General features: G+C 40.0%; 1 protein-coding gene across 9 annotated transcripts in view; it reads left to right on the plus strand.

The window, feature by feature from the left end:
- CDH11 (cadherin 11) overlaps window positions 1–16,591 on the plus strand; it is a 742,884-nt gene that overhangs the window by 570,348 nt on the left and 155,945 nt on the right. The window lies entirely within an intron of this gene.

The raw sequence follows: 16,591 nt of genomic DNA on the forward strand, positions 1-16,591 counted from the left end.
GTCAGTTATTCCTCCTGGTTTTTGAAGGCAGCTTTCAATACTGGTGATTAGATATCCTATTAAAAAGGAATCGTGTGTTTAAAAAGATAATAGCAAGACCAAAAAATCCTCACCTACATTTATGATTAGTTTTCCATTTTTATTGTATTCTATCCTTGCCATTCTAGCCTGCATTTAGGAATGCTGTTGAAGAGTTTTAGCTTGGAGTATTGTTTATTCTCATTCAGATGATCTTTGTGTGATACAGGGCGTTTATCTTCTAGATATGTGTGCCATAGACATGTTTATGCTAAAAAGCTGAGATTAATTAATCGAACACAGTAACTGTGGTATTTAAAGACACCATGCACCTTGATAATAAACTATGAGAAACTGAATTTAATTAAACGTTAGCTGGAGATTTTGTTCTATGACACTGCTAAACACTTTTCCTATCTGGTGGTTAGTTGAGACAAAAAAAAAAAGGAAGAAGAGTAACAACAATGTAAGATGGTCATCGATATGCAGCAGTGGTTGTACCAATGTTAGCCTTTGGGACCAATATTGGGATGACAAATATTGCTATTGTGACATATCGTGCTGTTAGGGCACCTTGCAGAAAAATAATGTGAGCTGCTAATTAGTGACAGATGTTTCAGTTATCCTGGTGTTTAGAAACTGGGAGCCTGTCTCTTGACGTGTCTCCACATCAGCTCTTGCAACTTGAATTACTCAAAAGCAAGAGACCTTTTGATGCTTTAAGACATTGCTGTAAAGGACTGCTTTGTATTGTATTGGTCTCTTTCTAATGAAGAGCAGAACAAGGAGTAACACAGTGGTGCAACTGGTGAGACAACTAGTATTCCAAGTACTTGCAGTAATGATTTCTATGGAGCTGCTTTCAGGCACAGCAACACCCAAGTTAGAAGGAAAGGCTGCAGGATCTCTTAACCTGTAGTGTTAGGGACTGCTTGTTTTAGGGCTTCTCCAGATCAAGGGTTTTTGTGGAAAGCAAAGCACTATGCTGCAGTAAGAACAGGCCTTTAACTAGAATTCTATAAGAACTTATTATTTCTCATAAAAGCACCATTGCACGAAGGAAAATTTCCACTACAATGCAACCCAGCTAACACGCTAAAAAATCTGCCTGATCTATTTGTAGCTATAGATTAAATGATTTCACATCTAGCTGCTTTAGTCTTCTCACACAGCCCATGTTGCCTGGAGAGAGCTATGCTGATGCTGTCATGAGCAGCCTTTCAACAGCTACCGAGTTATTTAGGCCAGATGTATGCAGAGCATATACGCTTCATCCTGGTTGGAACTGTTTAACTGTAGCGCTCTAGGATCGCTCAGGTCTACGTCATATTTATTCCAAATGCTCAGCAGTTATGCTCGTTAAGGGGACAGGCTGCTTTCCAAACTGTCTATGTGCACGTCTATATATAGCCTGCATGTTATATATAGACTCCAGAATACATGCTGGTATGCTCCTCTGCTGAATAGGAAAGGAGGTAGAAAAGTGGAATCAATAGGAAAAAAAGAAGCGATCAGGATAAAATCAGGATAGACTTAAAAGCAAATTAAAGCTTTGGAGTCTGGGTTTTCAGAAAAGGTCAGCAGAGAACTACAGCAACCTATGCTTTCATATTCATGAGAATAAAACGCCCTCCCACCAGAGTGGCTCCGGGCAAGAGAGCCTAAAGCCTTGTGAATTCATGGTGATGTGGCAGAGTTGTACCATTGCCAGTTTCTGTGAGCCACTGAAGATCTGTATATTCTTTCTGTATATTCTGTATACTCTTAAAAGACACTGTATTAAGGAAATGATATTGAGCAATGAGTAAGAAAGTACCCAGTGTCTGATACAAAAATTAGCATTTTTGCTGTTTTTCTTTTTTTCCTTCTTAAGTAGATAAGATAATAGATAATGTGGGGTTGTTAGTTTGTTTAATTCTTCAGTTTTATTACCTGTTTAGCAAAGTATCATTATGTTTTGACGAATGATCTTCAAAAGGAAACTCCCGCTTGTCATAACGAGTCAGTTCCTGGGAGTGATGTGGGAAAAGGTTAAAGTTGAGTGGAGTGTTTGTTTCTAAAAAATGAAAACTTGAAAGGGCACTTTCAATTACTTAGAATTTGGGAAAGGTGCTTTTGAATGTGACTTGATATGATGAAAGAATTTCTAGAAGAGTTTTGAGAAACATGTTTCACAATGTCTGTAAAGTCACTGAACTTTTAAAATATGCAATATGCATAATCTTTTTAAAGTAATAATTTGGAAGTGAAAAATTAGAAAAGAGCAAATCTAGCATATGGTCAGATGGTTAGTACTTCCTTGCTGCAAGACATTTCTTAATGAAATGTGCAAAACTCCATAATCTTAGTGTAGTTCATTAGAGCCACGGAGGACTATGCTCTGCTCTTTTCACACTGAGGAAGTGGAAGTAGGGAAATGTTTCTTATTTTCACATAGCAGTTAGAACTAATCTGTCTCTAGCAGGAATTTATGCCGGATTTACAGTGCTGTTGGTTGTGCCATTCTTTCTTTTCTTTGTCCTACCTGAGTTTAATACAAACTATACTGAGGTCAAGGAGATACTTTTTCCCAGGCCATTACTTTTTTGAGTTTGCCCAATTTTGTCTTGTCTTTGCTGTGGTGCAGAAGATGCACCATAGTTGCTCTGCCCTCACAGGAATCCCGGGTATAGCTGCCAAGCACGAGAAGTGAGATTTCTGTGGTGCTACATCAGACATTCAGAGATGAATTCTTCCTGCTCTCGGGGTACTTTAGTTCACCTGTGGTGCAGTCAGTTGAAGGCATGTCATTTGTCATTTCTTGTTCAATAGCGGGACCATATTTCTTTATCTGACTGAATTAACTCCATTCAGAATCTTAGTTTTGAGGATGTCATTTGTCCTGCAGTCTAGGAGGTTTTCTTTGCTACCAAAATTGCTAAGAAGAGATCATTAGGTACTGTGAGTCTTCCATGACTGAGAGCAGTTATGAAATAAAAAAATGACAATTTCATGTCATGCTTCATTAGCGATAAGGAATCTTGTTGGATAAGAAATCTAAGCAGTAGACACGGAGAACATATATGACCTTAGCAGCAGCAGGCATTAAAGTGATGTCTCATTAAAACAGTATTTGTTAAAACATCTAACCTACCTGTTAACATTTTCGAAGAGTAACATAATCCCTCTGTTCTCCTTACTGATAATATTTCCAGACAAAGAAGATATCCTGATCTTTCTGTCTTGTAAATTAATTTATATCCAACACAAAGTGTGCTCCGAAACATGATGATGTTCTTGCCATTAAAGTTTATATTAAACTAAGTGAGCTTCATGTTAGGTTAGCAGTTACAAGTGTGGGTACTTACCCCTTTTGCAAGTCCCATGGATACAGTCATATTGTACAGCAAAATCTATTAGCAGCTCCTTCTTTTTTTCCTTGAGATATATGCAGGCAATCTCACATATCTTAACTTTTCTGGCATTCAGCAGTCAATTTAAGAGTAAAATTAAAATGCTTTCCTGTTCTGAAAAAAACATTTGTTTTAAAAAACAAGTGACTCTAATGATCAGAGCAGTCGTAAGTGGAGGTTGTGGTGAGGTGGAGGTTGGCCTCTTCCCCCAGGTAACTAGCCATAGAACAAGAGGGAACAGCCTCAAGTTGCACCAGGGGAGGTTGAGATTGGATATTAGGAAGAATTTCTTCTCAAAAAAGTGGTTAGGGATTGGAACATGCTGCCCAAGGAAGTGTTTAGGGAAAGGGTAGATTAGGTACTAAGCGACGTGGTTTAGTGGGCAGTATTGGTGGTAGGTGGACAGTTGGATTAGATGATCTTAGAGATCTTTGCCAACCTTAATGATTCTATGATTCTATGAAATGGATGTACTCTATTATACAAAGCCTTCAAAATGGGAAGGATATTTTTCTTTCAGTATATATTTTCCAAGGTAATGTATTTTTAAAGAATTCCTGTACTAAATATTGCTCTCTGTATAGTTTTTTAATGACCAGAACTAAGCATTTGTGTTCGTTTTCAGGTTGGGTAAATTCTCCATCTGAATAGTTTGACCATGTCTGTTTATACTCTGACTCCACAGGGTGCAAAAACTTGATGTTCAGATTCTGATGCTGTACTGTTAGTGGTTTCACTGTGACTTCGGCATATAAAAGCTGTGAAGAAGTGTGTGCCCTGCACAGCACAGTTGCAGTAAGGAATGGTGTATGATTAAGAATTGCAGACTTGATCTGGGAAAGGCATGAGTATATGTGCCTGTTATTGTGCTTGAACAGTCACTCAGGGAGTTACCACTGTAAGCACAGGAGTGCTGTCTTTGAAAATTATTTACGTTCAATGAGACATCTCCTAGTCACTATTCTGCAGTGTTTGGAAAAAAAGAAAAGAAAAAAAAAAACCAAAAAACTCAGGGAAATGCGAAGATCAAATAGTTCTCCTGGCCTTTCAAAGACTGAGTGGAAAGAAAAACACTAAAAACATGGTTTATTCCATGAGAATACATCTCTTGTTTCACTATTAAAACATAACCCTGTTTCCTACAGCAAAATATGCTGTCATATGCCAAAACCAAAAAATGATTGTAGTCTTTTGGGAAGGTAGAGAATACTGTAGAGCACATTTTTGAGATATCTTTGCAACCAAAACAGCCCTGCTCAGGGATAATGAAAGTACAAAGATGGTGTGTGAAATACTGTCTTGTAGTCCTAGATGCCCTATAACTATCCTGATAGCTTTTGCACTGATCCTGTTGTTGTTACCATTTGGAAGGGGTGAATGCCTGAATGTAATGAATGAAACTAGCAATTAATGAATTTTTAATTTTGGGTTTTGCTCTTCCTGTCCCTGAGAGCAGTTTTTGTTGCAGAAGTGATGGTTTTAGTGGGAAGAGAAGAATAGCACATGCTCCTTTTTTTCAACGTTTATACAGCACTTCAACTGTTTTGAGCTGCTGCGCGAAAGAAGGTGCAGGATTGTGATGAGCGCTCAGCAGAGCTGCTTGCATGGTTTCCTCTTCTATTTGTGCACATTGTGAATTCCCTCATCTTGCTAGGGGCAAATTTTGGATTTTGTCATGGAAAGTATTTCTTTCTTTTCCTTTCTTGTTGTCTGTTATTATTTGGTAAGAGGTGAGATATGAGCAGAGACTATACATTCTCTTATATTTAATACTTGAGAGTATTAATTGAGCTAATTTTTATCTTTTTTAAGTATTTTTGAGGTTAATTATTGTAACTATTTCAGTCAGTAATATAGTAAGAGACCTTCACTGCAAGAAGTATTGCAACTAGCTCATGATATCCAACAGTTAGAAAATGCTCAGGTAAATGATAAAGCTTTTACAATATAATTATCATTAGTCATTATGAGAAGCAGTCTTATCAGGAATTCGTAGGCTGAGAACAAATCTGTTTTGGTGACAAACAGCATTTTTCATGCTGACCAATTCCCAGAGTGATAGTGAATTGAATTGAATTAATTTCCAAAGAATTTGATTACTTTTTTCAACCCAAAATTTTGTATCTAAATTACCAGTGTTTGCTTACCAAAGGGCTAATCAGGAAGCATTATTTTATTGGTATGTTATTTTTTATCTTCATTATAATAGAACATAAATCAAGCCCACTTAATTTTTATTAAGCTTCAAAACTGAGTACTTAAATAAAATTTCTTTGCACTAAAGGAACGGTAGAATGTCCCTACAACGTGTTTGGGTATTTCATTTTTATTGGAGAAGAGCTGCTGGTGGCCTGTGCCTGCCTCGCATGGAGCATCCTGCGCTCTCAGTGCTCCTTGTGTTCTGTTGCAGCTCTGAGAGCAATGTTTGAGGCTGTTGATTGCAAACCACTGCAAACTTGTTGATGGGATGTGTTCAGATGGACAGTGGCTCTATTACTGCCTGCCCAAGGCTTGTGCTAGGCAATTGCTCAGCTGCTGTGTGGACCACTTCATGGAGGTCTCTTCTCCCTCACCCAATCCTGGCGCGTGTAGGTGTTCGCTGAGCTGTGTTTTGTTTGCTTTTCTTTTGAGAGGCTGCTAAAGGAGATGGGGTAAGAGGCACCGTCTTCTTTAGTCATCCATTTGCTGATGGTAGGGTTTGATCTAAGGAAAAAGATCTGACTTGGTTGTTAGTTTTCTTCTTTTTCTTTTTTTTCATTTAAGTTCCTTGTCTGCAGTGCATTAGAGTAAAACATTAATGTGCTGTAGCTACTGTTGCTGTCAGAGACTGGATATCAGCAGGAACTAAAAGAAAACAGAAACATTTCTGTTGTTTTAACAAGGGAGCTGTTTTATTACTGGTAGTCCAGAAGTGATCCAGATTGCCTATTTCCACTTGTAATCAAAGCCTTGCCAAGAGCTTTCTGTGTCTTGAAGAATTTTTGTTGTTATACTAACAGCACTAAAATACACTAAAAATATTTACTGCATGTAAATATTTGTCATACACTTGCAAAATGATTACCTGAAATTCATATAGCCAAAGGCTATGAAAACTATAAACCCCGAAGGGCCAAGGATAAAGAAGGGCATTTGCAGGAACGACTGCAGTGTGCAGGGCATCTGAAAGACCTCTCCCTGAACACAAGGTTGAGCAATGCCTTCAGCTGCTGCTAAATCCAATGCTCTTTTTGGAAGTCTACAGCAACATCCCACGTTCAATTTAAAAAAGTTTTGGCCATTCATGTGTGCTATACATGACAGACATTTTCTCATTTACTCTTGGGCCCCTAAATCGTCTGCCTAAGCATGTTTGTACCTTCCTGCTGTGGGTAACTCAGCCATATATTGTTCAGATCTATAGACCTCTGCTTGTTATTTGGACTGTAAAACATACCGAAGACATTCTGAGTTTCTAATTATCGTACATTTTATGGTCTGAATTTCCCAATCTCATTATCTCCTAATACCTAAATCTATCCAGACATTCAAAGTTTGGTGTAGCCTTGTCTTGACTTTCTGTTCATAACTTCAGCAAAATGTTTCCTTTCCTGGAGTGCCCAATGTGTATACAAAGGGTAAGACCTCTCTTTAGTGGCATCCCTCAAATTACTGCACTGCTTAGACAACTTCAGGTACCTTGGGATGTGCATCATATTCATGTCCAGGGCTATGTTGGTGAAATGCAAAGCCATAACTGAAAACTCCTTCAAATCCTCACCCAACTTTCTGTACGTAATTACTAGTGTAAAGTCTACATCCAGCTGTGTGTCTAATTTGCACACACAATTATTTCAACTGCCCAGTTTGAACTGGGAAACTGCACAAACAGGTGAACGTAATTAGTCATTTGCATTTGTAATTACCTCATTTGCACATGCAGTTGTAGCAACTCTGCATTCTAATTAGTTTTAAAATGTCTGGTGCTATGCTGCTCCCTCACTTCATGTATTCAGACAAGTCTGTTGTGTGTCAGAGTGATAGAAGATCTCAGGCATGCTGGGTGGTGTTTTGGGGTTAGGGGCTGCTGCTATGTTGCATCAGGGCCATCCAGGATGCCTGGCATGTTTTCTCCTTCTTGAGCTTTGATGACTTTGCAGGAAGGATGCAGATATTGAATTGCACTTCCTGCTTGTTTCCATGTGCTGTTGTCTGAAATTTGATCGGTTTCTGTTAGAGTGAAATAAACCAAAATCTATGTCAAGTTCATTCTTGGTAAATCTCTGGAGTATTGTTTTTTCATAAGTTGAAATTACGTGTGCATTTTTCTGTATTACTGAAGTAGTATGACTAAATGGGTTAAAAATGCAAAATAGTGTCTTTACCAAGCATTTGAGGTCTTCCTCTGCATATCATTGTCTGGAATCCCAAGTCTTGCAGATAAAGTACAATATATTTAGTTTGAGAGATAGTAAATCAACCCAGGGAAGGTGATCATTAAATAGATTAAAATGCATGAAAATTACCTAAATGGAAACCATTAGATTAAATGAAGCAGCTACAGTATAATATCCTGATGACTCTAGAAACTTTATTTAGATCATAACTGTACTGATGTAGTGCAAATCCCTTGATTAAAGGGAACGTAACACATCTCTCCTTCAGCCTCTGCCTCTCTTTCTTTAAGAATTTCAATTTCAGTTCCTGCACAGCTTAATAAACAGTTACCTCAATAAAGGCATTTCCCAACGTTCTGCACCAATCTACATTTTGATGTGGTGCGGCATGAAACCTTATCTCAGTGTGGCATGTTTGCAGGAATAACAATGTTTAAATAATGACTGAAATGAAGCATGCAAATCTTTTGTAACCAAAATGGACACACTGAGAAATCTGAAGTCTCCACTCCCATTGCACTTCACTGTTCTTTTCTGAGACTGACTCTCATGCATCATGAAGATGTTCCCAAACCCCACACATATTTAGGTTTAGTTCTCTGTTCTATGTTTCTTTATCATTTCACTGGGCACCAATTTTTGGTCTTAATGCCAAGCTGTTTCTTTTTATTTATTTATTTTTATTTATTTATTATTTATTTATTTATTTTCATTAAAAATGTGCATTGCTATTTCAGTTGAAACCTCCTAATGAATTATCATTTCCTTCTCATCCTGTGTAATTTCTGGATCATGACTGCCACTGTGCTTCTTGTGTATGTGAATACGTATGCATGTTCTTCTCAGAGAATTACAGGGTCAGATTTCCTGCACGCATTTTTTTTTTTTTTTTAATTGTATTGATTGGGCTGTTTGATTCAGCATTTTTCAGCCATGTACATCCTGATATCACTGAAACAAGAATTTCAGTTTTTGATTTCTCCATGCTACTGTGTTACCAAGCTGGCAAGAAATGCCCTAAACCATAGATGCCCATATTATGTGTTAATTTCATACACCTTCTCACTATTGTGCTGCTCTTTCACATACCATTGCTCTATCTGCATGCATACAGACATTGTATGAGAGCTTTTAGGGAATTAGAATTCAACAATGGCATGCAGTAATAGCTTCCTAATGGAGTAACTAATGGCTATTATTCCATAACTCATCAGTATTAGAATGCCTAATTCTGAGTGATATTAAAAGAATAAAATGAAGAAGCCTGGTCTTTTACCAATTCTTTTACCAGTATTTGTAATTTATCGTTATAATATCACAATTTGTAATAGGGATTGTCTTTTATTTTTTTAAAAACCAAACAAATTCTGGCTCCTGTAATGTTACTGGTGTTCCTGTGAGCAGGCAGTGTGCCCACAGTGCAGCGTGCTCTGAGAAAGGGTAATTGCAGGAGGGGGAGAAGATTGAGGCCCCAGTGAGCTCTGAGGGATGCACTGACTGCCAGCAGCAATGGGAGGGAATGGTAGTGGGAGCTGCTGGGTTCTGAGTTCTCATCAGTTTAGCAGTGTATATCTGAAGGTAAAATTGGAAATGTATTCCATAGAGTGCCACTGCATTGTCTGCACTTTGCCATGAGAGGAAGAGGATGTGAGGGAATTGAGAAGATGTAAATCTCGTATAGAAACCTGCAGAGAATCGCTGAGAGGGCTGGGAGCTACTGGGGCATAAGAACCAGAAGTTTCTCTGTAAGATAGAGACTTAGCCAATCTGCCTCCATATGGCTCTGCAGAATTAGTGTTGTCTCCTCTGATTTTGAATTAATAGATTTTTTATGAAGAATGAATGCCAAAATCTTGGCCATTTGTCTGAGCTGTATGAGAGCTCCAAGAGTGCCGTTAGCAAAAACCAACAGCTTTAAAATTGTTGTGTTTCTCCTTGGCAATCTGCAGGCAAAAATGCTGGAACCTGTGTTGGGGTACCAGGCCTGTGCTCAGGGTGGCAGTGAGGCACAGCCTGCAGCTCTGCTGCCTTGCTCTGTGCTGGGCCACCACTGCCCATCAGGGAGCACCCTGATCTGCTTCTGTTGCCTATTAATGGCATCTGGAGAAGTTTTCATTAAAATAATAAAAATAGGATGCACTGTGCATTCCTATCTGAGTTGCAGTGCGTGTTACAGTGCAAGCCAATGCAGCCTTTGCTACATAGGCTCTACTCAGTTAGCTGGGCTGTTCCAGCAGGACCATGCAAAGGGTTACAGAATCATAGAATCACAGAAAGTCTTAGGTTGGAAGCGACCTTAAAGATCATGTAGTTCCAACCCCCTGCTGTGGGCTGGTTGCCACCCACTAGATCAGGCTGCCCAGGACTCCATCCAACCTGGTCTTGAATGTCTCCATGGATGCCCATCTTGATGAATACATGCATCCAGCTCAGATTCCTGAGTTAATTTTTTTTCACAGTCCTCTCCTCTGCTTTCTACTGGTGCTAATTATGTAAGTACTCTCCATTCACAAAAGCAAATGTTACCGAAATTTGGTATTTTTATCCTGCTGAACATCTAGCTATGTCTCTATCAGTGTATGAAGATCATACTGTAGCACTGTAGATGTGCTGATTTCCTTCCAGTCCCACTTGGACAGAATTTTTGTCTGTGCAGCAGCCCTACCTATTAATTTTTAGATTTGTTTACACTTTAGAATCACATCCATCAAAGCAATGTCAATACAATTATAGAAAACTCTATTAGGAAATGCTTGTTTTTAGCATTTTCTTCCTCTGCTGGCATGGAGAAAATGTGCACCTGCTGAAGCAGTCACGGCACCACATGCCCTTCCTGGCCCTGCACAATGCCAGCTGAGCTCCCAGCAGCAAAAAAAAAACATAGGTAATGCAAATTCAGGTAAACTTTAACAACACAAGGCCTGCCTTCTGCTGACAACACAGGAGAAAGTATGAGTCTTGTATGGGGGAATTCTTTGAGGCAGTAAAAACTTACATGGGCAGCTTCAATTATGCCTCATCTGATCGCTCCATCTCAAATCTAGACCAGGTTGCTCCAAGTCCCATCCAGCCTGGCTTTGAATGCTTTGAGGTTGTGAATGCCCCCTCCCTGGAAGCATTCAAAGCCAGACTGGATCGGACTTTAAGCAACCTGGTCTAGAGGGAGATGGCCCAGCCTATAGCATGGGAGTTGGAACTAGATGATCTTAAGGGTCCCTTCCAAGCCAAACCATTCTATAATTATTTTTTTTTCTGACAGGTTAAGTTAGAAAACTGGCAGTAATGTGCCAGCGGTCCCAGTGAAATTAATTCCTTCTTGCTCTGTATGTTAGGCTATGAGCTGGCGAGGCACTGCCACTGCTGTGGGCACTGCGGCACGCAGACAGAAGCTGTGCAGCATGGAGGGGCTGTGCTTGGCCAGGCAGCGCTGGCGCAGAGCCGCCGGCATTTGGTCCTTTGCAGGGATTAGAATGGATACCCCGCGTCTTGCCATCCCAGGTTGAACAAAGATCCCAAATGACTCTCTTGTTTTGCCTTATCTTACAATGCATAATGCACATTAAAGAGGTTGGTTGTGTACTCTGTAAGGTTTTTAATAGAGTTGGTGTTTGGATTCTTGCTGAAGTGCACTGGCTCCCTTATTTCCAAGTGCAGCACACAGCAGCTACAAGCGCTTGCGGTAGCTTACAGAGCCTCTATTCCCAATGCATTGTTCGGGGATTTTTATTTCATACATCATTTCTTAGTCACAGCTGTATAATCATATATCAAGTCTATAGAGCATAGCATGGCATTGAGGATGTATTCTGAATACACACTAAATATTGAAAAATCAACACAGAGAAAACTCTATTTTTTACTGCAGCTTGCCAGAGCCAATTTCTCAATTCTCCAGAAGTCCGCATGCTTTCCTAACAACTGCAGACCATTTGTCAAGGAAAAAAATCTACCGAGATAGATTCAGAATAGATTTGGTTTTCTTAGGCGCTAATGTAGTCTTGGGAGCTAATAAATAAATAGGTAAGCAGGAAAAAAAAAAAAAAAAAGGTTTCTGCAAGCTGTGTAGAGAAATGTTGCTGGCACTGTAATGGTCCTCAGTTGGGGCAGTTGTATCAGAACATCTCCTGGTGCAGTGTGCAGTTTTGAGCCCGCAGAGGAACCCTTGCCACAAGCCATTAGTACGAGAAGAAGGCGGGACACGTAGGGACAAACAAGTACAACCCAGCTGCAGCCTCTTAAACAAGAGGAGTTATTTCTGTTATTGATAGCTGTAATAGTTTTTATCTTTTCTTTGTACAGGCTTCTAGAGAGAGATGGCACTTAAACAGCCTGTTACAAATGCCCTGGGTTTAGTGGCTGTGAGGTCTACAGTAATGCTCCTTATCTAATTATCATTCATTTACCCAGTAAGTGCCCAAGGAAGCTTCAGGCAGCTGTAGCTTTGTCTGTGAGAATGGGGCTGCTGGCAGGCCAGCAGCACAGGCTGGCACAGCCCTGCCTTCCTATGGGCTCCTTGCATGGGAGCAGCTCCCACACTGCGCACCTTCCTGCAGCAGCTGTTCCTTAGGCAGCAACATGCAGGTTCGTATGTAGCAACAGTGAAACCTGGAACAGAACTGGCGTGGGTAAGTCCACAGGAGAAGCTGTAGACATGAACTACTAATTTTTTCTGTAGGATTGCTTGTTGTCTTAATGCCTGAAAATGGGAATACTTTATTCCAGGCCATTACCCGTAGAGATGGACTTGAGAGATTTGGAGTGATCTGTGAGCGAGTGATGTAGGTCGTGATGTGTTTGGAGTTGGTCTTCTGGACCATCTATATATCTCTTTTTCTTTTCTTTGGCTTTTTATATCTTTATGCGTGTTTTTGATTTGCACAATATTCCTCAGAGAAAAGGACCAGTCCTGAAGACCCGAGGGGTGGTAAAAAGGCTTTATGATATTATTTCCACTGCTGGTGGGATGTCATTATGGGGACCGACTCTTGAGCAGGGTATGTTGTAATAGGACAAGGGGAAATGGTTTCAAACTAAAAGAGGGAAGATTTGAATTTGATATAAGGAAAAAGGTTTGTTTGTGTTGTTGTTTCTTTTTTTTTTTTTTTTACAGTAAAAGTGGTGAGGCACTGGTACAGGTTACAAGGAGAGGTGGTGGAAGCCCTGTCACTGCAGGCACACAAGGTCAGGCTGGATGGGCTCTGAGCTCCTGATGGAGCTGTAGGTGTCCCTGTTCATTGCAGGGGAGTTGGCCCACGTGACCTTTAAAGGTCCCTTCCAACTGAAATGATTCTATGATTCTTTGATCATTGTTGGTCACACATGAAGTCCCACACATGAAATCCTGTATTTCTTTCCTTTTTGAAAAAGATAAATAATAGAGAGATCATACATTATAGCTACAGGAATGAGAAACAGAAAAGAGAAAGCAATTGGCCAAATCTGACCAGTTCTAAGCAGCTTGCTCTGCGCTCCATATGTAGATATGGATTGATGCAAAGCCTTGTTGATTTCTCTAGAATTCTTCTATTAATTTCCCAAAATTTTGGATTTAATTGTTTGAGAACAGACAAGAGCAGTTGTTAGTGAAAGACTAACCAAGGCTCAGGTACCCTGATGCTTTCTTCTCCCCACTCACTCATTGTGGTGGCTCACTGTGCTGGGCCTTGCCCCACTGGCAGAATCTGCACATGCCAGTGGAGCTCTGTTCTCTGCAGCCAGGAGGGCCTTTCTTTCCCTGTTACACTCAGATGTTCTCATGCTGTGTTCTCTTAAGATAATGTACAGCTTGATTTCCATACGGCAACCCATGCTTTTCTTTATCTAGTTATCCCATTCACCTGGCTGCATGGAGATGTCACTGGACGGTATGCAAATCAAATGTGATACATTAGCAGTTATTACATTAATAATATCCCCAGCTCTTGCATTATTTCTGAGCTCAGCTTTAGGAAAGTAGCCTCTGTACCACAGCACATCTTCCTCCGCTCCTCCAGCATACTCAGCCCTGCGCAGGAGAAACCACAGTGCACTCGCACAGTAGCTCTCATCAAAATGAAATCACAACAGTTTTAATCTTATCAGTCTCAAATAGTGGCAGAAGTCTGTGCAAACTCAAGTCCTTGCTGTCTGACAATATCAGTGAAGAAACATAGCACATCCTCATCCAGGCTATTAGTTGTCATAGCGAGCTGACAGAACACAAAGAGCTGCAGTAGGCAGTGCCAGCTCTACAGCTGGAGATGATCCTTAACGCACTTTCTTCCCCCAACCCCTCGGGGGAAAAAGCAACCTTTGCTTCAGGATGGTGAGGGAAAAACAGCCCAAAACATCCTGTACAATTTATGTAAGAAAGCTTCGATGTCCATTTGATGGTACTCTGAAATTTTATTTTGTTGCATATTTCTTTCTGTCTCAGGGCTTTGCGAATGATGATAAAATATACAGGACTGCATGCACAAGGTCTTTAAATGGCTCAGGCAAACAATTGGGATTTTTCTCCATATCTGTGGTTATTTTATTTTTTTAAGCATAACTTCTGTCTCTCCTTGCACTTCTCTGGCCACTCGAGATCTGTTATTTGTGGTACTCAAAAGTTAATAGAAAATAAAGATCACAGTGATTTAGTGTGGCTATTGAGGTTAATACTTGCACAGTGCTAATCAGTGACAATGAGCAAAGTTGTTTACACATCCCTGGAGGCAAACACTTAAAAAAATAAATAAATAAAAACCTTTAAAACCCATTGAAAAAGAGTCATTAAAACTTCACACTCAGATGTGTTCTGAAAGATGTGCTTTCAGGTGACAGATGAGCTAAGCCATCTTTCCAAGTCCCCATGGCTGCACTCCAATGCGGGTGTTTGTTGGTGGGTTGGCCTATTTCCCTAATTGACACGTGTCCTTTCCAGACCAGGCATGCAAATGTGCTCATATTTTATACCGAGAAAGGAGTGCTAAACTCATTTGAAATCCTCCAGGATGGGATACTTCCTCTATCCTCTTTTCCTAACCAAGAGAGCCTAGGAGGAGATTCTGACATCATTCATCAAGAACTAGAGTGGGAGGCTAAGTCAAACCATGAGCACAAATGGACAGGAACCACGTTTTAAAAAAATGATTTCTCTGGGATTTGGCTTGAACTCTGATCTGGTAAAATCAGCCTGTTCAATTTTGACCCAGAGTGAAAATTAGCTCTGTAGTTCCATAACTCTGACTAATGACTGTGACTAATAGGCGCAGCCTAATTGGAAAGGTAATGAATCCCTGTTAAAGTTGTGATGTTTTGAACTAGCCTTTCTTCCATCAGCAGGGCTGCAAGCCTTCTCCTTCTTTAGGAAGGAGTAGTACAAGTTTTAGCTCAACAGTCTTTCTATTAGAAGGAAAAAAAAAAAAAAAAAAAAGAAAACAGCTGCTTGGATTTGTCCTAAAAAAAAATTAAAATAAAAGTAGCACAGTGTCTGATGAGGTACTTTAGAAAACAGCAGCGTTACCAAGAGCTCTTGGATTTTTTTTTTAGTACCTACTCATGTGGTACATTGGAACACAAAAGCAGGAATGAGACAAGGTGGGGCTGAAAGATGAGAAAGGAACAATGGGGAACTGCAGGGATGGAGGAAGGGAGGATAAATGGAACAGCATGGAGATGAGGAAAACAAGAGCCAGGAGGGGGCGGAGGCATTGGAGTGAGCCAAGGGGATCAGAAGAGCAAGAAGAAACTTTAGCCTCTCTGATCTATAAGACTGTCTGTATTTTGCATTTGCTGTTAAATATAGATGGCAGCACGCATTCTACAAGACAGAGAAACATAAAGGAGGCCAGAAGAAACAAATGCTGTGAATACGTCTTTGGGTTATTCTAAAAAGCATAAAAGACTTTCAAGTTACTGGTCTTTTGATTTATTATGATGCTTCCACGATCGGATGGTGTCTGTGCAGCTCTACATTTCAGATTTATGAATCTGTGCAGTAAACATGATTTCAATTATCTTTGACAAATGTTTTGATTTTATTCACAGGGAAGCCTGCTTCCATATGGAGAGCGGTGTTTGTCCCGCTGTCCTAGTTAGTCTGACCCACTTACCTGGTCTGTGCCCCTGTGGCTGCATTTGTGTCCTCTCTCCTTTGTTCTTGTTCACTGGGAAAAGCTGCCCTGCACCACATCAGAGCTGGCTGCATTTGCTTGTCAGACAGAACATTTCCTGGGTAGAAATTGCTTGTGTGGTATAGGATGTTTAGTTTAGATGCTAATTAAATGTAATGTACTAGTGCTACTTTTATTCCTATTAACGTGAGGATTTCTGCCCAGCTCCAATTAATGTTAATGTGAAGAAAAGGGAGAAAATGGCATTTTTGACAAGCTAAAGAAAATTCTGTTCAAATGTCTTTGTGTTTCCTCTGCTCATTATGTGTTGATATAAATGTAAATGTCTATGAGAAATGTGGAAAGGAAAATGTAAGGCAATACACACTTATTTTTGGCTGCGAATAGCAGTACTTATGAGTCAATTTTGGCTTTATAGCCAAAAAGACTTGGCAACTACGGCACTCACAGCATTTGCACATACTTTTATACATTTGCTATTAGGGGCTGATCCTGCAGAATCCTGTAGTCTCAATTTGTGGTGAAGTAAATCTAATGTAAGAACGGAAGGCAGTAAACTCACAAAAAGCATGACCTGTTGCTTTCCAGCTTTCTCACGTGTGCAGACGTTTGATTCTGGTGCAGGTCTGCTTCTCTTCTTGGCATTCTATTTTCTTCAGTCAGTTATATAAATTGCAGTTCTAAATTAGAAAAAAAAAAAAAAAAA

Source organism: Phasianus colchicus, chromosome 13, assembly GCF_987193195.1.
Source record: "Phasianus colchicus chromosome 13, bPhaCol1.hap1.1, whole genome shotgun sequence".
Lineage (NCBI taxonomy): Eukaryota > Metazoa > Chordata > Aves > Galliformes > Phasianidae > Phasianus > Phasianus colchicus.